Genomic DNA, 23,416 nt, shown 5'->3' with positions numbered 1-23,416 from the left:
CTTCTTGGGTTCAAGTTTATTTTTTGCATCATTCTTAAACTTGTTTCTTTTAAAGAACTTTTTAAACTTTTTGTTAGAAGTGCCAAGTCATCATCACAGTCCTCATCACTTGAGTTTTTTCTCAAGTGGCATTCAGAAGTTTTGAGTGCCATATCCTTCCTGTTCTTTGGAAGGATGTCTTCTTGCTCTTCATGAGCTTTACAAGTCATTTCATAGGTCATTAATGACCCGATTAGTTCTTCAAGAGGGAAATTTCGTAAATCTTTTGCCTCTTGAATAGTAGTGACTTTAGGATCCCAACTCTTAGGAAGGGATCTTAGTATCTTATTAATAAGCTCAAAATCCGAAAAGCTCTTTCCGAGTCCTTTTAGACCGTTGACAACATCCGTGAAACGGGTAAACATGTCGCCAATGGTTTCACTCTTTTTCATCCGAAAAAGTTCGAAAGAATGTAACAGCAAATTAATTTTTGACACTTTTACTCTACTTGTGCCCTCATGGGTCACTTCGAGTGTGTGCCATATATCAAATGCAGTTTCACAAGTTGAAACACGGTTAAACTCGTTTTTATCAAGTGCACAAAATAAGGCATTCATAGCCTTTGCATTAAGAGCGAAAGCCTTCTTCTCCAAATCATTCCAATCGATCATTGGAAGAGAAGACTTCGAAAATCCGTTTTCGACAAGATTCCACAGTTCAAAATCCATAGATATAAGAAAGATCCTCATTCGGGTCTTCCAGTAGGTGTAGTCCGTCCCACTGAACATGGGTGGACGCGTAATAGAATGCCCCTCTTGGTTTCCGGCGTATGCCATTTCTCTTTGGGTTTTAATCCGTTAGAGAGTTAACCTAGCCCTGATACCAATTGTTAGGATCGAGAGCACTAAGAGGGGGGGGGTGAATTAGTGCAGCGGAAATCTTTCAGCGATTAAAAATGAAAGCTGCGTTCGTTCGATAAAAACTATTTTGATGCAAAAGCCGATTCTAAGATTACTTATGATTAAGTGCAGTTTACGTTTAAACACAGTTAGCGTCTAAACGCAGTTTGCGTCTAAGTGCAGATTGCGTCCAAACTCAGATTGCGTCTAAGCGCAGTTTGCGTCTAAGCGCAGTTTAAGCAGAAGTATAAAGACAATGTGCTGCTATTGTACAGCTCAAAAAGTAATCTGCAAAAAGCAGATTTACGTCTAAACGCAGATTTACGTCTAAACGCAGATTTACATCTTAAACGTAGATTTACGTCTGAACGTTGAAACTCGTTTGTATACTCGCAGAAAGCAGTATGCAGTTGAAATCAAGATGTAAACGTAAACTGAAATATGATGATTGTGCGAGGAAAGCCGATTTACGTCTAAATGCAGTTTTACGTCTAAACACATATTTACGTCTTAACTTTGAAACTCGTTTGTATACTCGCAGAAAGCAGTATGCAGTTGAAATCAAGATGTAAACGTAAACTGAAATCTGATGATTGTGCAAGGAAAGCCGATTTACGTCTAAATGCAGTTTTACGTCTAAATGCAGATTTACGTCTAAACGCAGATTTGGAAAGATTAGAGCTTAGAAACTTGTTCGTAAAAGCGCAGAGAGCAGTAGTTATGTAGGAGGTTTGCAGTAATGATAAAGTGCTCAAAATAAACGCAAACCAGAGATTTAGAGTGGTTCGGTCAGTCTTGACCTACTCCACTTTTGGCTTCCTCCACCGGCGAGGTCATCGACGTCAACTAGGGGCCTTCCTTCAATAGGCGAAGGCCAACTACCCTTTTATAGTTTCTCTCCTTTTGACGGGCTCAGGAGACAACCCTTACAGATCCTTTCTCTCCTCTCTTTACAACTCAAGACTTGAAGAACAGAAAAGAGGAGAACTTTTGGACTTTACACAAATTTGAGCTCTTAGAATCACTGAAAAGATCAAGAATTCGGTATGGATCTTATTCACTTCAGTGCTGAATGGGTGGGGTATTTATAGGCCCCAACCCAATTCAAATTTGGAGCTCAAAACGATCAAATCCCGGAATTTCGGGATCAGGCGGTTGCACCTCTTGACTGGAGAGGTTGCACCGCCTAGCAGAGCTCGAAGACCGAGCTCAGGCAGTGCCACCTCTCTGTCAGGGAGGTTGCACCGCCCAGTCTTGCTCGAAGACTGAGCTCAGGCGGTGCCACCTCTCTGTCAGGGAGGTTGCACCGCCCAGTCTAGCTCGAAGACTGAGCTCAGGCGGTGCCACCTCTCTGTCAGGGAGGTTGCACCGCCCAGTCTAGCTCGAAGACTGAGCTCAGGCGGTGCCACCTCCTGGCTGGGGAGGTTGCACCGCCCAGTCTCGCTAGGAGGCTTAGCCCAGGCGGTGCCACCTCCTGGGCTAGGCGGTTGAACCGCCTGGTGCAATCTGGGTCCAAATGGTTAGCTCCATTTGGCCCAATTTCAGTCTTTTAGGGGCCCAATTGCCCCAAGATTAAGCTAATGGGATCACCTCCCATTTTCCAACTTAATCAATGTGCTAACTACGATTAGATCTAAGACAATTTCTGCAGCTTTGCTTCGGTGCGTCAATCGCTTCTTCCGACGAGTTTCCGGCGAACTTCCGTCGATCATCCGATGAACCCTCGGTGATGCTCCTGAGGACTTCCGGCAAACTCCTGGACTTTGCGACGATCCACTTGGCAAGTTCCGACGAGCTTCGCTTGGCAAGCTTCTGGACTTCTCGGATCTGTTCTCGCAGAACCTCCGACGACCGTCCGAACTTCCGTCGAACTCTCGAACTCCCAACGTGATCATGAACTTGACTCCGGCGCAACTCCTGCTGCTTGTCTAACTTTCATTGTAGTTAATCCTGCACACTTATCTCAACACATAGATTAGACAACAAATGACAATTGACTTTATCATCAAAATCCGAGATTCAACACCTCATCCATCTAATATCCCAGAGACCGTATATCGAGCATGGAGTTGTCAGACCCATACGGTTTCTACTCGAGTCTCGCTCTAATCGGATTCTCCCGGAGAACACTTTCTCTCTCAACCCGAATGACCCTGGCTAGGGATTTATCTTAGCAAGAACACATGGGATATTCCTCTCATGACGCCGAGAGTGGATGATCCTCTATCGACACTTAATAGCCCTCGTAAGGTCGACTACCACTCCCGATGACCAGCTGTACTAGATTTGGGACAGCCAAACCTATAAGTCTGGTATCAAAGAGTGGAGCACTCATACAGGACATCCTTGGTGTCTCAAGTCTAAGGACCAGATACACCACTAGGACTACGGAATCGCTGTCTGACAATAAGGCATCATCTACCATCCAGCATTCTGCAAGCGGATCAATCAGTGAACTCATTCTCCAATGAGCACCTGTACTGTATCCCTAGTGTCCCTACACGAGCAACTATGAGACCAGCTGCATCCATCATATGGACGGGTATACAGCACACTAGTCTATCCGGTTATCACGATGTCCCTCTCGAGTAACCTATGACCGGGAATATTTAGGATATGTGTTTGAAGGTGAATCGATCTCATTATCGTGATCTCATCACGATCCGATTCCCATTGCACAAATCCAAGGACATCACAGTATATAAATGCATTTATGCAATAGTTATAAAGTGATATACGCCAAAATATAATAAGCAAAAAGATTCTGTATCAAGTCACACGTGCCAAAACTCACGGGATTGGCTTGCTGGGCACCTATGACTAGTAATCTCCCACTTGACCTAAAGCCAATCACCGATGTGTCTGATCCCCATCAGACCCCTGTGACGCTCAAAGACAATCTGAGACAACGGCTTTGTCAGTGGATCTGCAATGTTATCTTCGGATGGATCTCTTTCCACTACTACATCTTCTCGGGTTACGATCTCTCTTATAAGCTGGAACCTCCTCAGAACACTTCTGATGAGACCTGGGTTCCCTTATTTGAGGAATCACCCCATAGTTGTCGCAATATAAGGAAGTCGACTTCTTGCTATCTGTATCGACTCTCAAATCTGTGATGAACTTCTTCACCCAGACTCCCTCCTTTGCGGCATCTGATGCAGCAATTTACTCCGCCTCTATGGTCGAGTCAGTAGTGGTATCTTGCTTGGAACTCTTCCACCACACTGCTCCTCCATTCAAGGTGTACACATACCCTGAATGCGACTTGCTATCATCGACATCAGACTGAAAACTTGAGTCAGTGAAGCCTTCAACCTTAAGGCTATTACCTCCATATACTAGTAAAAGATCCTTAGTCCTTCTCAAGTACTTAAGGATACACTTTATTGCTTTCTAGTGCTCCAAGCCTGGATCCGCCTGATACCTGCTCGTGACACTCAGAGCATGCTCTATCAGACCTAGTACATAGCATGGCATACATGATATACCATATTGCTGAGGCATAAGGTATCATATCCATGCTTGCCCTTTCTTAGAATTTTCAATGCCAAACCTTTTGACAATGGTTTCTATGTACCTGGACTGGGACAAGCCAAGCATCCTCTTGGATCTATCTCTATAGATTCTAATCCCCAAGATATTGGATGCTTCCCCTAAGTTCTTCATGGAGAAGTGTCTAGATAACCAAGTCTTTACTGTGGATAGCATTCCTACGTCATTCCCAATGATGAGGATGTCATCCACATATAACACCAAAAAGGTGATAGCGCTCCCACTTACCTTCCTGTATACACAAGGATCATCTTCGTTCTTAACGAAGTCATAAGATCTGATTGACTCATCAAATCTTATGTTCCAACTTCGAGAAGCTTGCTTTAGTCCATAAATGGATTTAAGCAACCTACACACCTTATCTTGGCAGTTCTTGGACACGAATCCCTCAGGTTGCATCATATACACCTCCTCCTCGAGGTTCCCATTGAGGAATGCGGTTTTCACATCCATCTGCCAGATCTCATAATCATAGTGTGCTGCAATAGCCAATAGAATTCTGATCGATTTTAGCATTGCTACGGGTGAGAAGGTTTCGTCGTAGTCAACACCTTGCCTTTGACGATACCCTTTAGCCACTAGCCTTGCTTTATAGGTCTCTACCTTTCCATCTACTCTGATCTTTTTCTTAAAGATCCATTTGCAACCGATGGGTACAATACCTTCGGGCGCATCAACTAGGTTCCAAACCTTATTGGAGTACATAGAATCCATCTCAGAATTCATGGCTTCTTTCCACTTCCCGGAGTCTATACTCATAATAGCCTCCTCGTAGGTTTGAGGATCAATATCCTCAATATCCTCTCCTCTAATATGTCCCACATATCTCTCAAGAGGATGAGATACTCTATCAGACCTGCGTAAAGTTGAAACTTGTGTATTACGTACCTGAACAGACTCGGGCTGAAGAGTGGTGCTTGAGCTTGGTTCTCTAACTTCGCTCAACTCTATCATTCTCCCACTGTCTCCGCCAAGAATGTGTTCCTTCTCAAGAAACACTGCTCGCTTAGCTACAAAGACCTTTTTGTCCTCGGGATGATAGAAGTAATACCCACAAGTTTCCTTGGGGTACCCCACAAATATGCATCGCTTTGTCCTTGATTCTAACTTATCGGGGTTGTGTCTTTTAACGTGGGCTGGGCAGCCCTAAATCTTAACAACCTTAAGATCAGGCTTCTTCCCTTTCCATATCTCATATGGTGTAGACACTACCGACTTAGTTGGAACTCTATTCAGAAGGTAAGCTGCGGTTTCTAAGGCATATCCCCAGAATGAGATGGGTAGGTCAGCGAAACTCATCATGGACCGTACCATATCTAATAAAGTACGATTTCTCCTTTTAGAGACACCATTGAGCTGAGGTGTGTAAGGAGGTGTCCATTGGGATAATATCTCATGGTCCTTGAGGAACTGAGTAAACTCTGTACTTAAGTACTCACCTCCTCGATCTGATCGAAGAGTTTTGATACTCTTTCTAGTCTAGTTCTTGTTAGGATCGAGAGCACTAAGAGGGGGGGGGTGAATTAGTGCAGCGGAAATCTTACAGCGATTTTAAAAACGAAAGCTGCGTTCGTCCGATAAAAAATGATTTCGATATAAAAGCAGAATCACAGTGCAGTTTGCGTCTAAGCGCAGTTTTGCGTCTAAGCGCAGTTTGCGTCTAAACACAGTTTGCGTCTAAGCGCAGTTTGCGTCTAAGCACAGTTTGCGTCTAAGCGCAGTTTGCGTCTAAACTCAGTTTTACGTCCAAACGCAGTTTTATGTCTAAACGTAGTTTTACGTCTAAACGCAGTTTTATGTCTAAATGCAGTTTTGCGTCTAAACGCAGTTTTACGTCTAAACGTAATTTTACGTCTAAATGTAGTTTTGTGTCTAAAAGCAGTTTTGAACCTTGAAAAGCGTTTTACATAGAAAGCAATTTGCAGTTATAAATGGAATCCGAATGTAAGCGTAAACTGCAGTGTGAAGATCGTACGAAAACACGATTTACGTTTGAATGCAGATTCTGAAAGATCAGAGCTTAGAAACTCGTTCGTAAAGGCGCAGAGGGCAGTAGCAATGTAGGAGGTTTGCAGTAATGATAAAGTGCTCAAGGCAAAAGCAAACCAGAGATTTAGAGTGGTTCGGTCAGTCTTGACCTACTCCACTTTTGGCTTCCTCCTCCGACGAGGTCACCGACGTCAACAAGCTGCCTTCCTTCAATGGGCGAAGGCTAACTGCCCTTTTACAGTTTCTCTCCTTTTGACAGGCTCAGGAGACAACCTTTACAGATCCTTTCTCTCCTCTCTTTACAACTCAAGACTTGAAGAACAGAAGGAGGAGAACTTTAGGACTTTACACAAATTTGAGCTCTTAGAATCACTGAAAAGATCAAGAATTCGATGTGGATCTGTATCTTTTCAGTGCTGAATGGGTGGGGTATTTATAGGCCCCATCCCAGTTCAAATTTGGAGCTCAAAACAATCAAATCGATCAAATCCCAGAATTCCGGGATCAGGCGGTTGCACCTCTTGACTGGAGAGGTTGCACCGCCTGGCAGAGCTCGGAGACTGAACCCAGGCGGTTGCCCCTCTCTGTCAGAGGCGGTTGCACCGCCTGAGTCTGGCTCGAAGACAGAGCCCCCGGCGGTGCCACCTCTTGACTGAGGCGGTTGCACCGCTCTGCCAGAGCTCGAAGACCGAGCTCAGGCGGTGCTACCTCTCTGTCAGGGCGGTTCCACCGCCCAGTCTAGCTCGAAGACTGAGCTCTGGGCGGTTGCACCGCCTGGTGCAATCAGGGTCCGAATGGTTCGCTCCATTCGGCCCAATTTGAATCTTTTCAGGGGCCCAATTGCCCCAAGAATAAGCTAATGGGATATCCTCCCATTTTCAAGCTTAATCATCGTGCTAACTACGATTAACTCTAAGACAACTTCTGCAGCTATGCTCCGATGCGTCAATCGCTTCTTCCGGCGAGTTTCCGGCGAACTTCCATCGATCATCCGATAAACCCTCGGTGATCCTTCTGCGGACATCCGGCATACTCCTGGACTTTGCGATGATCCACTTGGCGAGTTCCGACGAGCTTCGCTTGGCAAGCTTCTGGACTTCTCGGATCTGTTCTCGCTGAACCTCCGACGACCGTCCGAACTTCCGTCGAACTCTCGAACTCCCAACGTGATCATGATCTTGACTCCGGCGCAACACCTGCTGCTTGTCTTACTCTCATCGTAGTTAATCCTGCACAACAAATCAAAACTTCGATCGAGCCAATTAATCCTAAGCAATTAACCAAGTTGTCCGACATGTCATTGGTCCCTCGACGCTTCGTCCGATTCTTCGGCGCATCGTCCTCTTCTACAGCCTATTGCCCAATCGGCCAGTTGACTCCGCAACTCTGATATCCTTGGCACAATACCCGCTCTTCTTGGCCCGATGCCTGAGTCCACGGCCCGAAGCCTTCTGTCGATACGTCGACCGATCCACCGGCCCGACGTCCAATCTTCTCACATGTTCCTTCGGCACAACATGATTTTCCTGCTTTAATTGTCTCATCCTGATCGAAGCATCCTGCGTCACTCAAAACGCAGATTAAATCATAAACATATATCAAGTAGTTTCATCATCAAAATATGAGATTCAACAGTTCTCCACCTCATTCTTATACTCTCTGAATTTCTCAAAGGCCTCGGACTTGTACTTCATTAAGTACACATATCCATACCTTGAAAAATCATCAGTAAATGTAATGAAGTAGGAGTAACCTCCAATGGCATGAGTTGACATGGGTCCACATACATCACTATGTATGAGTTCCAACAACTCAGTGGCTCTCTCTCCAGTTCCACTAAATGGAGAGTTGGTCAATTTTCCACGAATGCAAGGCTCACAAGTTGCATAAGACATATAGTCGAATGGATCTAGATATCCATCATTTAGCAACTTTTGAATCCTTCTTTCATGGATGTGACCTAGCCTACAATGCCACAGGTATGCACTGTTCAACTCATCTCGTTTCCTTTTGGACACATTTACATTCATGATATGTGGAGTGGTGTCTAACATAAATAAACCATTATGCAATATTCCTTTCGTGATGATCTTATCATCTAATAATATCAAACAACCATTGTTCTCAAAAACAAATTTATATCCACTAACTGTTAAAAATGAAATGGAGATAATGTTTTTGATAATAGAAGGAACAAAATAACATTCATCTAATGCAATAAAAGCTCCAGTAGGCAGATGTAGGGCGACCTCGCCAACAGCTAATACAACAACTTTTTCTCCATTACCCATCTTAAGGTCCATCTCGCCTCTTTCAAGTCTCCTAGGCCTTGCTAGAACCTACAACGAATTGCATATATGATAAGCACTACCGGTATCCAATACCCATGTGTTATCATAAGATTCTAACAAATGGAGACTGAGCATGAATGTACCTGAAGCTTCATCAAGCTTTTGTTTCGCCCTTTCTGCAAGGTACTCTTTGCAGTTTCTCTTCCAGTGCCCATCTTTACCACAGTGGAAGCACTGGCGTTTGTCCTTTGTTGGGTCTTTCTTAGCAACCTTTGCTTTACCTTGTTTGCCCTTGCCCTTTCCCTTCTTAAGGGACCTTTCTGCTTTTCTTTTCTTTCTGGTCTCACCAGTGTAGAGAACTGGCTTCTCTTTCTTGATAGTACTCTCTGCCTCCCACAACATATTGAGGAGCTCTAGGAGAGTCACCTCAAGCTTGTTAATATTAAAATTCATTATGAACTGTGAAAAGGAATCTGGTAGGGACTGAAGCACAATGTCCACACACAAGTTATCCTCTAGGACCATTCCTAGACTTGTGAGTTTCTCTATCCACTCAATCATCTTTAGGACATGGTTCTGAATCGGTGTCCCCTCAGTCATCCTAGTGCGGAAAAAGGCTCTTGGATATCTCATATCGTTGAGTCCTTCCCTGTTCCTCAAACAATTTGCCGACATGTAGGAGAATGGATCTGGCATCCATATTTTCATGTTGTCTCTGTAACTCTGGAGTCATAGAGCCCAACATATAGCACTGAGCAAGAGTGGAGTCATCAATGTACTTCACGTAGCGAGCGATCTTATCCTTGCTTGCCCCTTCATCGAGCGTAGGCATCACTGTATCAAGAACGTACACGATTTTCTCCGCTGTGAGAACAATTCTCAAGTTACGGAGCCAATCCGTATAATTTGGACCAGTGAGGCGGTTGACATCAAGTATGCCACGTAAGGGATTTGAAAGCGACATTTTCTGAAAATAAAGATGTAGCAGAAATGAATAACATGCAGATTTTACAAGAAATAAACTATCATGATATGGACTTCTATCTTAATATGCTCCCACTATTTTACTAAAGAGTCACGCGACACCCTCAGCACGTGAAACGGAAGTCTCCGGCAGACTTCTAGCGGGGATCAGGATCCAATCAGCGTCTTAGTGTAACCTCGAGGGACTCGACCAATCACACTAAGCCTAAAAGGTAGGCAACTCTTGCCGATCACAACTCCTTGTGATTCCCGTCCTGTTCGGCCTCCGAATCACCATGGCCTCGAGGGACTCGACCAACCATGATGCTCGGTTAAGTCAACACCTTCGTTACAAGATAAGTCTGATTTGATGATATACCCTCGAGGGACTCGACCAAGCATACTATGCCCTCAGGTCACCGGTGACATCTCTATGTCGTAAGCAAGATAGCGAATCGCGATATAGGTGAGTCTCGAGGGACTCGACCAACTCAACCTACACCGGGAATCGGTTCCTACTCATAACGATGGAAGGCCACGTGGGTCAATCTAATTGCCTCACGTTTACCGACTTAATATTATCGAGAGATGTTTCTATAATTTGGTCTCATAATATGACATGTCACACATATACATATTTAATATATATCTACATCGCATGCAAATATATATACATATCTAGTATGTGTATAAGCAATCACATCAGATGATCATGGACCACAACCTAAAATGATTAGGCCCGAGCCAGTTGGCCTAATCACTCACATCAAGATCTATGTGTGCAACGGTGCATCTCCAAGCCTTGTGATCGTCCATCTCGTCCTCGTCGGTTCCGTCGACATCTTGATGTATCTCCATGCATCACGATCGTCCATCTCGTGGGTCCCGCTATCGCATCCACGCTCCCGCTGCGTCTTCTCATGTGATTACAACTTAATCATAGGCATACAGGCCCGACAATAAACGAGAAATATAATGGAGGTTCACAGACCTCAATAATAATAATCACAAGTGCACACATCACACGGTCCATGATCATCCGTCCACACATCATACATCACATGTATAAATAATCATCATAATGTATGACTACTAGATAATAATAAAAATAATAATCAACTAAACCTTTTAATTAATTAATATTTTTCTGAAATCAAGGACATGTAGGAATTTCTCAATTCCCTCCGTCGGATATCTCATACCTCATATCCGAACCTCTACTCATCGCAATGCCTACTATATATGTGTGACCCTCTTGGCCCAATATCGAGCTGGCCGTGAGTCATACCTGTCAGAACTCCTTCTAACACAGTGAATTATTATCTCTGTAATAATTCACTCGACTCATCGACTACAGACGTACTAGGCCACTACGCTGTACTCCCTAGACGATATAGGGGAATCCAATCCATTGGACCTGTCTGTCCTTTGTTACCATGTACCTATAGTCCCGCATCCATCTAATATCCCAGAGACCGTATATCGAGCATGGTGTTGTCAGACCCATACGGTTTCTACTCGAGTCTCGCTCTAATCGGATTCTCCCGGAGAACTCTCTCTCTCTCAACCCGAATGACCCTGGCCAGGGATTTGTCTGAGCAAGAACACATGGGATATTCCTCTCATGACACCAAGAGTGGATGATCCTCTATCGACACTCAATAGCCCACTTAAGGTCGACTACCACTCCCAATGACCAGCTGTACTAGATTTGGGACAGCCAAACCTATAAGTCTGGTATCAAAGAGTGGAGCACTCATACAGGATATCCTTGGTATCTCAAGTCTAAGGACCAGATACCCCACTAGGACTACGGAATCGCTGTCTGACAATAAGGCATCATCAACCATCTAGCATTCCGTAAGCGGATCAATCAGTGAACTCATTCTCCAATGAGCACCTGTACTGTATCCCTAGTGTCCCTACACGAGCAGCTATGAGACCAGCTACATCCATCATATGGACGGGTATACAGCACACCAGTCTATCCGGTTATCACGATGTCCCTCTCGAGTAACCTATGAGTGGGATTATTTAGGATATGTGTTTGAAGGTGAATCGATCTCATTATCGTGATCTCATAACGATCCGATTCCGATTGCACAAATCCAAGGACATCACAATATATAAATGCATTTATGCAATAGTTATAAAGTGATATACGCCAAAATATAATAAGCAAAAAGATTCTGTATCAAGTCACACGTGCCATCACTCACGTGATTGGCTTGCTGGGCACCTATGACTAGCAATCTCCCACTTGACCTAAAGCCAATCACCTATGTGTCTGATCCCCATCAGACCCCTGTGATGCTCAAAGACAATCTGAGACAACGGATTTGTCAGTGGATCTGCAATGTTATCTTCGGATGGAACTCTTTCCACTACTACATCTCCTCGGGTTACGATCTCTCTTATAAGATGGAACCTCCTCAGAACACTTCTGATGAGACCTGGGTGACCTTATTTGAGTAATCACCCCATAGTTGTCGCAATATAAGAAAGTCGACTTGTCGCTATCTGTATCGACTCCCAAATCTGTGATAAACTTCTTCACCCAGACTCCCTCCTTTGCTGCATCTGATGCAGCAATGTACTCCGCCTCTGTGGTCAAGTCAGTAGTGGTATCTTGCTTGGAACTCTTCCAGCACACTGCTCCTCCATTCAAGGTGTACACATACCCTGAATTCGACTTGCTATCATCGACATCAGACTGAAAACTTGAGTCAGTGAAGCCTTCAACCTTAAGGCTATTACCTCCATATACTAGTAAAAGATCCTTAGTCCTTCTCAAGTACTTAAGGATACACTTTACTACTTTCCAGTACTCCAAGCCTGGATCCGCCTGACACCTGATCATGACACTTAGAGCATGCGCTATATCAGGCCTAGTACATAGCATGGCATACATGATATACAATATTGCTGAGGCATAAGGTATCATATCCATGTTCGCCCTTTCTTAGAATTTTCAATGCCAAATCTTTTGACAATGGTTTCTATGTACCTGGACTAGGACAAGCCAAGTATCCTCTTGGATCTATCTCTATAGATTCTAATCCCCAAGATATAGGATGCTTCCCCCAAGTCCTTCATGGAGAAGTGTCAAGATAACCAAGTCTTTACTGTGGATAGTATTCCTACGTCATTCCTAATGAGGAGGATGTCATCCACATATAACACCAAAAAGGTGATAGCGCTCCCACTTACCTTCCTGTATACACAATGCTCATCTTCGTTCTTAATGAAGTCATAAGATCTGATTGACTCATCAAATCTTATGTTCCAACTGCGGGAAGCTTGCTTTAGTCCATAAATGGATCTAAGCAACCTACACACCTTATCTTGGCAGTTCTTGGACACGAATCCCTCAGGTTGCATCATATACACCTCCTCCTCGAGGTTCCCGTTGAGGAATGCGGTTTTCACATCCATCTGCCAGATCTCATAATCATAGTGTGCTGCAATAGCCAATAGAATTCTGATGGATTTTAGCATTGCTACGGGTGAGAAGGTATCGTCGTAGTCAACACCTTGCCTTTGACGATACCCTTTAGCCACTAGCCTTGCTTTATAGGTCTCTACCTTTCCATCTGATCCGATCTTTTTCTTAAAGATCCATTTGCAACCGATGGGTACAATACCTTCGGGCACATCAACTAGGTTCCAAACCTTATTTTAGTACATAGAATCCATCTCATAATTCATGGCTTCTTTCCACTTCCCGGAGTCTATACTCATAATAGCCTCCTCGTAGGTCTGAGGATCAATATTCTCAGCATCCTCTCCTCTAATATGTCCCACATATCTCTCAGGAGGATGAGATACTCTATCAGACCTGCGTAAAGTTGAAACTTGAAACATGTGTATTAGGTACTTGAACAGACTCGGGCTGTAGAGTGGTGCTTGAGCTTGGTTCTCTAACTTCGCTCAACTCTATCATTCTCCCACTGTCTCCGCCAAGAATGTGTTCCTTCTCAAGGAACACTGCTCATATAGCTACAAAGACCTTTTTGTCCTCGGGATGATAGAAGTAATACCCACAAGTTTCCTTGGGGTACCCCACAAATATGCATCGCTCTGTCCTTGATTCTAACTTATCGGGGTTGTGTCTTTTAACGTGGGCTGGGCAGCCCCAAATCTTAACAACCTTAAGATCAGGCTTCTTCCCTTTCCTTATCTCATATAGTGTAGACACTACCGACTTAGTTGGAACTCTGTTCAAAAGGTAAGCTGCGGTTTCTAAGGCATATCCCCAGAATGAGAAGGGTAGGTCAGCGAAACTCATCATGGACCGTACCATATCTAATAAAGTACGATTTCTCCTTTCAGAGACACTATTGAGCTGAGGTGTGTAAGGAGGTGTCCATTGGGATAATATCCCATGGTACTTGAGGAACTGAGTAAACTCTGTACTTAAGTACTCACCTCCTCGATCTGATCGAAGAATTTTGATACTCTTTCCAGTCTAGTTCTCCACCTCATTCTTATACTCTCTGAATTTCTCAAAGGCCTCGGACTTGTACTTCATTAAGTACACATATCCATACCTTGAGAAATCATCAGTAAATGTAATGAAGTAGGAGAAACCTCCAATGGCATGAGTTGACATGGGTCCACATACATCACTATGTATGAGTTCCAACAACTCAGTGGCTCTCTCTCCAGTTCCACTAAATGGAGAGTTGGTCAATTTTCCACGAATGCAAGACTCATAAGTTGCATAAGACATATAGTCGAATGGATCTAGATATCCATCATTTAGTAACTTTTGAATCCTTCTTTCATGGATGTGACCTAGCCTACAATGCCACAGGTATGCACTGTTCAACTCATCTCGTTTCCTTTTGGACACATTTACATTCATGATATGTGGAGTGGTGTCAAACATAAATAAACCATTATGCAATGTTCCTTTCGTGATGATCTTATCATCTAATAATATCGAACAACCATTGTTTTCAAAAACAAATTTATATCCACTAACTGTTAACCATGAAATGGAGATAATGTTTTTGATAATAGAAGGAACAAAATAACATGCATCTAATGCAATAAAAGCTCTAGTAGGCAGATGTAGGGCGACCTCGGCAACAGCTAATACAGCAACTTTTGCTCCATTACCCATCGTGAGGTCCATCTCGCCACTTTCAAGTCTCCTAGGCCTTGCCAGAACCTGCAACGAATTGCATATATGATAAGCACTACCGGTATCCAATACCCACGTGTTATCATAAGAGTCTGACAAATGGAGACTGATCATGAATGTACTTGAAGCTTCATCAAGCTTTTGTTTCGCCCTTTCTGCAAGGTACTCTTTGCAGTTTCTCTTCCAGTGCCCATCTTTACCACAGTGGAAGCACTGGCCTTTGTCCTTTGTTGGGTCTTTCTTAGCAACCTTTGCTTTACCTTATTTGCCCTTGCCCTTTCCCTTCTTAAGGGACCTTTCTGCTTTCCTTTTCTTTCTGGTCTCACCAGTGTAGAGAACTGGCTTCTCTTTCTTAATAGTACTCTCTGCCTCCATCAACATATTGAGGAGCTCTGGGAGAGTCACCTCAAGCTTGTTCATATTAAAATTCATTATGAACTGTGAAAAGGAATCTGGTAGGGACTGAAGCACAATGTCCACACACAAGTTATCCTCTAGGACCATTCCTAGACCTATGAGTTTCTCTATCCACTCAATCATCTTTAGGACATGGTTCTGAACCAGTGTCCCCTCAGTAATCCTAGCGCGGAAAAGGTTCTTGGATATCTGATATCGTTGAGTTCTTCCCTGTTCCTCAAACAATTTGCGGACATGTAGGAGAATGGATCTGGCATCCATCTTTTCATGTTGTCTCTATAACTCTGGAGTCATAGAGCCCAACATATAGCACTGAGCAAGAGTGGAGTCATCAATGTACTTCACGTAGCGAGCGATCTCATCCTCGCTTGCCCCTTCTTCGGGCGTAGGCATCACTGTATCAAGAACGTACACGATTTTCTCCGCTGTGAGAACAATTCTCAAATTCCGGAGCCAATCCGTATAATTTGGACCAGTGATGTCACGCCCCCCCCGCCGAATTTAATTCTCATTCAGGAGGTGAGAACCTAACTCAAGATTGATAATATTATAATTCAACAAACAATCCAGGATCCAATCACACATTTGAGGTCACTAAGAAAAAACATTCAAGTCATTCACCTCTACAATCCACAATTCACAAAACCTGTGCAGTTTATAATCATACATCATGTCACTAGATGATTCTTAAAATCCAAAAGCAACTTAACTAAACCATAACTATATCATAAATCCATAAGCGCAGCAATTAATGCAATCACAAAACCAACATATACTACATGTTTATATCAGTACCCAGTTTAGACTTAACATTTCCAAAATCCTGACGTAAGAGGTACTTATCAAATATTTACAAGATACATCAATCTAGATTTGTCATTGATATTTCATTATACCCAAAAAGAACTTATACAACATCAACCTATCAAGTACAAAATATTTGCCCCAAAATCTTCTAGTCTTCCACTGCCTCAACCCAATTTACATATTTTAGTGAGCGATAAGCTATCCTGAAAAATTTATATAGCAACGGGGTGAGCATATAAAGCTCAGCAAATGACTAACATATCCATAGCAAAGAGGACAGTTTTCAAACAAATGAGGTATCAAAATATAAAGCAGAGATACAGGATGAAACAGTAGCATGTTTTGTTTGAATGCAGAATTTCAATATCATATCGTTCGAAGCACGTTTTATTCATACAATCGAGGAAAGGTAATTGGAGCATATCATTGGCATAAGGAGCATATCGATGACATATGGTAGTTTTCAAGGTATAACAAAGACTTATAACATTTCATAAATATATCAAAGAACAAAACATGAATAGAAGCTCAAATGTCACATGACGATGCAAACATATCAATCTTATCCAAAGCATGTACAGAAACACATAACCAAAGCTCTGGATATCATATCAAACATACAGAAGGTGTAGTGGGATCTCAGTCAGAATGTGATTCATCCATTTCTGAATGACCACCTGACAAAAGTCTCCCACGTCTGGGAGCTCCATCCACCCACGTCTAGGTGAAGTCAAAGGGGGCCGGCAGAGCATCGCAGGCTCTAAGCACATACCCACATAGCGGGCAACAAGCGCATATCCCACATAGCGGGATCCCACATAGCGGGCAACAAGCGCATATCCTTTACCATTTCTGGCAAGGGTCCAGACAATCCCACACACCAGAGTACAAGAGGGCAGTTTTAATAATAAGCAGCATATATCGGAAGCACACGCGGAACAACAAAGCGTACATGTGCCTTTACGAGTCAATCCGAAGTAAGCAATAATCTTTCACAAGTATATTCAGATTTGAAAGGAAGCAAAAGCAAGAGCATACAAGGATTTCAAGAAATCACATATAGCTCAATTGAAATAAGAAAGTTAGGTGAATACAATGGCCAACGAAATGAAACTGGAAGAGGCACATTTCAAAAGCAAATGCGGAACAATGGGATGCATGTGCCGAATTACGATGCAAACATGAACTTTAGATGATAGCTGCAGATATACAAATAAATAAAGGACTAAAGTATATAGGAATTTAAGATAATAATGCAAAGCTTAACTGAAGTAAGAGTTTTTGCCAAAATCGAATTCCAAAGGAAAGTAACAAGGAAAGCCAAAATCGACCAAAGCTCGATTCTGGCAGAATTTGATAGGGACATTGTATGAACTATTTGGATAAGCAATTATGCTCCAATTTATACAAAATAGGTGTCATTAGAAAGCTTTGTCAATCTAGTTTTATGCAAATCAAGTTTTACAAGATTTGGAATTTACAACCGGGAGTTACAGATAATTTCGCAGCGAAAGGTCTGAAAATATTAGCTCTGTTTTACTGAATCCATAGGGTCGATGAAAGCAGGTGTTTCAGTTAGCAATTGTACTCCAAAAATTTCAAATCAGGTATATACAGAAAGAATTTTGAGTCAAGCTTCGAATAAAACATACTTTGTATGAATCTGAGTTCACAACAGAAAGTTATAAGTAGTTAAGCAACAAGAGGTCAGAAATTTCGGTCCCTATTTTGCAGAATCTGTAGGGTTAATTTAAACAGAAGTCTTAGTAGGCATTTAAACTCCAAATCATTCGATCTTTATATCAAAATAAAGATTTTCTTGTCTACTTTCAAATGGAACAGGTTTTGTCTAAATCAGAGTTTATTACAAAATGTTATGACCGAAACATTGCATAGAGGTCAGATCACCGAAAAATTACAGATTCATAACTTTATATCAAAACGAAAGAAGGTCTGGTTCCCAGTTGAAATCTTTCAAATTTTACAGAATAAAAATGAAAACAGAGATTAAGGTTACTGTGGGATTGGGTTAGAACACTTGCCTTCAAATTATTTGAATCCCAAATGTGAGAAAATTGATGAAAAACCTCAAGCTCTTCTTCTTCTTCTTCTTCTTCTTCTTCTCTCAAACTCACGTTGGCTGCAACTCTTCAGGTTTGTTTTCTTTAACCTTTCATCTAATTATTTAGGTTTTGGCTAATACAAAAGTTGCAAGGTGTCATGCATGCATGAAAGGGGCTAGGTGTCATCTTTAGAGCAAGGATAAGTGGCACCAACCTTATGTTAGTTAGTGACACATGTCCACTATATATATATATATATATTTTTTTTTTTTAAACTTAAATCTGAATCTTTCATAAATTATATCAAACTTCTAATATTTACTCTTAGGTCCCTAGCCATAAACCTTTAATATAATATCATTTAATATAAAATAATTATTAAATGATCCTTATTTTTATAAACAAACCTTTTACTAAATTTTTAAAAATGGGGGATGTTACACTCTCCCCTCCTTAAAAAAAATTTAGTCCTCTAAATTTATCATACCTCATTCGACGAAAAGATGAGGATAAGCTTTCATAATTTCTTCCTCAAGCTCCCAAGTTGTTTCCTCTCCAGAATGATATCTCCAGATCACTTTAACTAGAGGGATAACCCGATTCCTCAAGATCTTTTCTTTTTTATCAACAATCTAAGTGGGCTCTTCCACATAAGACAAGTCTTTATCAATCACCATCGACTCATACTTAATGATATGAGAGGGATCAGGTATATACCTTCTGATCATTGAAACATGAAACATATCATGGATATGGCACAATGATGGTGTCAAGCCAATCCTGTAAGCGACAGAACCAACCCTCTCAAGAATCTCAAGAGGTCCAATAAATCTTGGGTTTAACTTTCCTTTCTTCCCAAATCTTACAATGCCTTTAGAAGGGGAGACATTCAGGAATACAAAATCCCCGATTTGAAACTCAATATTTCATCTTCTGTTATCAACATAACTCTTTTGATGACTCTAAGCAGTCTTTAACCCCCTTTTTTTTTTTTATAAGTTGAATTTTCTCAATAGTCTATTGTACTTTTTCTGGTGCTAATAACTTTCTGTCGCCAATTTCTTCCCAACATATAGGCATCCTACACTTTCGCCCATATAAAGCTTCATAAGGAGCCATCTGAATATTTGAATGATAACTATTATTGTAAGTGAACTCAATAAGAGAGATATCTTTATCCCATTCACCTTTCCAATCCATAACATAGGCTCGAAGCAAATCCTCAAGTGTTTGAATGGTTCTTTCTGATTGACCATCAATTTGAGGGTGATAAGCAGTGCTAAACTTGACTTTAGTGCTAATAGATTTCTATAACCTTCTCCAAAATCTAGATAGAAATCTGGAGTCTCTGTCAGAGATTATCTCCTTTGGAATACCATGAAGTCTTACTATTTCATTTATATATATAAATCTGCAAGCCTATCAAAAGAATAAGTTATATTGATCGGTAGGAAATATGCAGATTTCGTTAACCTATTAATGATAACCCAAATAGCATCATGCTTTCTAGAAGTTCGGGGTAGTCCTGAAATAAAGTTCATGGCAATACATTCACATTTCCATTCAGGAATATCTAAAGGTTACAACAAACCTCTAGGTCTTTGGTGTTCTGCTTTGATTTGCTGACAAGTCAAACACTTTGAAACATATATTGCAATCTCCTTCTTCATGCCTTCTCACCAATAATGACTTTGGAGATCTTTATACATCTTAGTGCTACCAGGATGCATGGTGTACTTTGAATTATGACCATCTCTCAGGATTTGATTTTTGATATCTGAGTCATTTGGAACATATATTCTATTCCTTAATCTCAATAGGCCATCCTCTGAAATTCGAAAATTCAGTTTCAATCCCTTTTCTACTTCATTCCTTAAGCAGATCAAGCGTCGATCACGTAGTTGTCCTCCTTTAATTTGTTGAATGAGATCAGACTGCACTTGGATGGAGGCCATTAATATCATTGAGTCTTGCTCTTTTCTCAACATTCAAATCATAATTCTCTTCTAATAACTTCCATTGCTTCACAACCAAGGTCGCTATAAAACTTATAGATTTTCTACTAAGGGCCTATGCTATAACATTAGCTTTACCCGGGTGATAACGAATGGTACAATCATAATCCTTTAAAAGTTCTATCCATCTCCGCTGTCTCATGTTTAACTCTTTTTGAGTAAAAATATACTTTAAACGCTTATGATCAGTAAAGATTTCAAATGTTCGTCCATACAAGTAATGCCTCCAAATCTTTAGAGCAAAAACAATTGCTGCCAATTCCAAATCATGAGTTGGATAATTCAGTTCACAACTCTTTAGCTGTCTAGAAGTATAAGCAATCACTTTCCTTTCTTGCATCAAAACACATCCAAGGCCCTTTCTTGAGGCATCAGTGTAAACCATAAATCCCTCATCACCACTTGGAATAGTGAGAATAGGGGCACTAGTCAATCTCCTTTTTAACTCTTGAAAACTTTGCTCACAATCATTACCCCATACAAAATTCACATTCTTTTGAGTGAGTTTGGCGAGAGGTTGAGTGATTCAAGAAAATCCCTCCACAAATCTCCTATAATAACCCGTCATGCCCAAGAAGCTTCTAACTTCTGTCACGTTTGTTGGTACTTCCCACTTAACAACAGCTTCCATAAAAGCTGCAGGGGCATTAGTTAAACCAAAAGGCATCACTAAGAATTCATAGTGACCATATCGAGTTCTAAAAGCTGTTTTTGGAATATCCTCCTTCATGATCTTCAACTGATAGTAACCTGACCTTAAATCAATCTTGGAGAATACTTGTGTACCCTACAATTGATCAAACAAATCATCAATTCTAGGTAGGGGATACTTGTTTTTTTTTTTTTTTTTTGGTCACCTGATTCAATTGTCTATAATCAATACAAAGCCTTAATGTTCCATCCTTCTTCTTAACTAATAGCACCGGAGCACCCAATGGTGAACACTGAGTCGAATGAAATCCTTATCTAATAGTTCTTGTAGTTCCTTTTTCAATTCCTCTAGCTCAAGTGGTGTCATTCCGTAAGGAGGCTTAGATATTGGGGTTGTCCCGGGGACCAAATCAATAGTAATTCACCCTCTCTATCTGGAGGTAAACCTAGCAAGTCATTTGGAAATACATCAGGCAAGGAGGTAAATCATGCCCAATACTCTCAAAATAAAAGATGGGATGATCTAGTATGCAAAAAGTGATCATTTTGTATAACAATCTATACTGGTATGATTGGAAGATAGTCAATTCATACTTAGTATAATATCAAAACTCCAAATATCTAGGAGAACCAAATCAGCAAGAAGTTCGTGTTCTCCAATAGAAATCAAACAAGATAACCAGATCGAGTTTGTTATCAAACAATCCCCAATAGCCGTATTTACATATAGCATATAATCCAGTGATTTAGGTTGAATGCCCATGTGATAAGCAAAATATTGTAAATCAAATCATAGATGAGACACATGGTCAAACAAATATTTGCATTCTTTCAGAACCATGAATAGTACCTTCGACCACTAATTCATAAGCTTTAGAATCATATTCCGTGATAACATACACTCTGACATGGGCTGATGATTTATGCGGCAGTGATTCTTTCTTCTTGTCCAAAGGGTAGTCTTTCATTTTATGATCCAAATTTTTTATAAGCAAAATAGGCTCCAGTCACCTACAAATACAAACTTATTTCATAATTTTAACTTGCATCATACACATGATTGAATCTTTTGTGGTAACTTCCCTTTTCAAATCGATGATGTCTTGACCCTCTTATTATCACATTCAGATTCATTTCTAATCTTTTTTTTTTTTTTTTGGGTAAACTTGTCCTTTCTATTGCTGTCCTTGATCTCTAGAAATTCTTTTGATCATCAGAATAATTTCGTGCATCAAATATCTTCTCCAATCACATCATCTATTTTTTCTACTACCAATGTATTAGGTTCACCATGCTTCTACTGCGCTACTCTGATTTAATATCCTCGATCAACCCTTTTATCGTACTTCATTAATCAAAAGCAGATGAAGTAGGAGGACTAAATGTCCTCGTCATCCTAATTTCCAAAAATGCATCAAAGAAAATTTTCACCAATCACTATAGTTCACTAGACCTCAATATATTTTGCATGTCAACATATCAAATATTTTAGTGAACCTCAAACCATGCTCTGATACCACTTCTGTCACGCCCCCCCCGCCGAATTTAATTCTCATTCAGGAGGTGAGAACCTAACTCAAGATTGATAATATTATAATTCAACAAACAATCCAGGATCCAATCACACATTTGAGGTCACTAAGAAAAAACATTCAAGTCATTCACCTCTACAATCCACAATTCACAAAACCTGTGCAGTTTATAATCATACATCATGTCACTAGATGATTCTTAAAATCCAAAAGCAACTTAACTAAACCATAACTATATCATAAATCCATAAGCGCAGCAATTAATGCAATCACAAAACCAACATATACTACATGTTTATATCAGTACCCAGTTTAGACTTAACATTTCCAAAATCCTGACGTAAGAGGTACTTATCAAATATTTACAAGATACATCAATCTAGATTTGTCATTGATATTTCATTATACCCAAAAAGAACTTATACAACATCAACCTATCAAGTACAAAATATTTGCCCCAAAATCTTCTAGTCTTCCACTGCCTCAATCCAATTTACATATTTTAGTGAGCGATAAGCTATCCTGAAAAATTTATATAGCAACGGGGTGAGCATATAAAGCTCAGCAAATGACTAACATATCCATAGCAAAGAGGACAGTTTTCAAACAAATGAGGTATCAAAATATAAAGCAGAGATACAGGATGAAACAGTAGCATGTTTTGTTTGAATGCAGAATTTCAATATCATATCGTTCGAAGCACGTTTTATTCATACAATCGAGGAAAGGTAATTGGAGCATATCATTGGCATAAGGAGCATATCGATGACATATGGTAGTTTTCAAGGTATAACAAAGACTTATAACATTTCATAAATATATCAAAGAACAAAACATGAATAGAAGCTCAAATGTCACATGACGATGCAAACATATCAATCTTATCCAAAGCATGTACAGAAACACATAACCAAAGCTCTGGATATCATATCAAACATACAGAAGGTGTAGTGGGAACTCAGTCAGAATGTGATTCATCCATTTCTGAATGACCACCTGACAAAAGTCTCCCACGTCTGGGAGCTCCATCCACCCACGTCTAGGTGAAGTCAAAGGGGGCCGGCAGAGCATCGCAGGCTCTAAGCACATACCCACATAGCGGGCAA

This window comes from Musa acuminata, chromosome BXJ2-8 (genome assembly GCF_036884655.1).
Source record: "Musa acuminata AAA Group cultivar baxijiao chromosome BXJ2-8, Cavendish_Baxijiao_AAA, whole genome shotgun sequence".
In the NCBI taxonomy this organism is placed as follows: domain Eukaryota; kingdom Viridiplantae; phylum Streptophyta; class Magnoliopsida; order Zingiberales; family Musaceae; genus Musa; species Musa acuminata.
Note: the sequence above shows the minus strand (reverse complement) of the source record.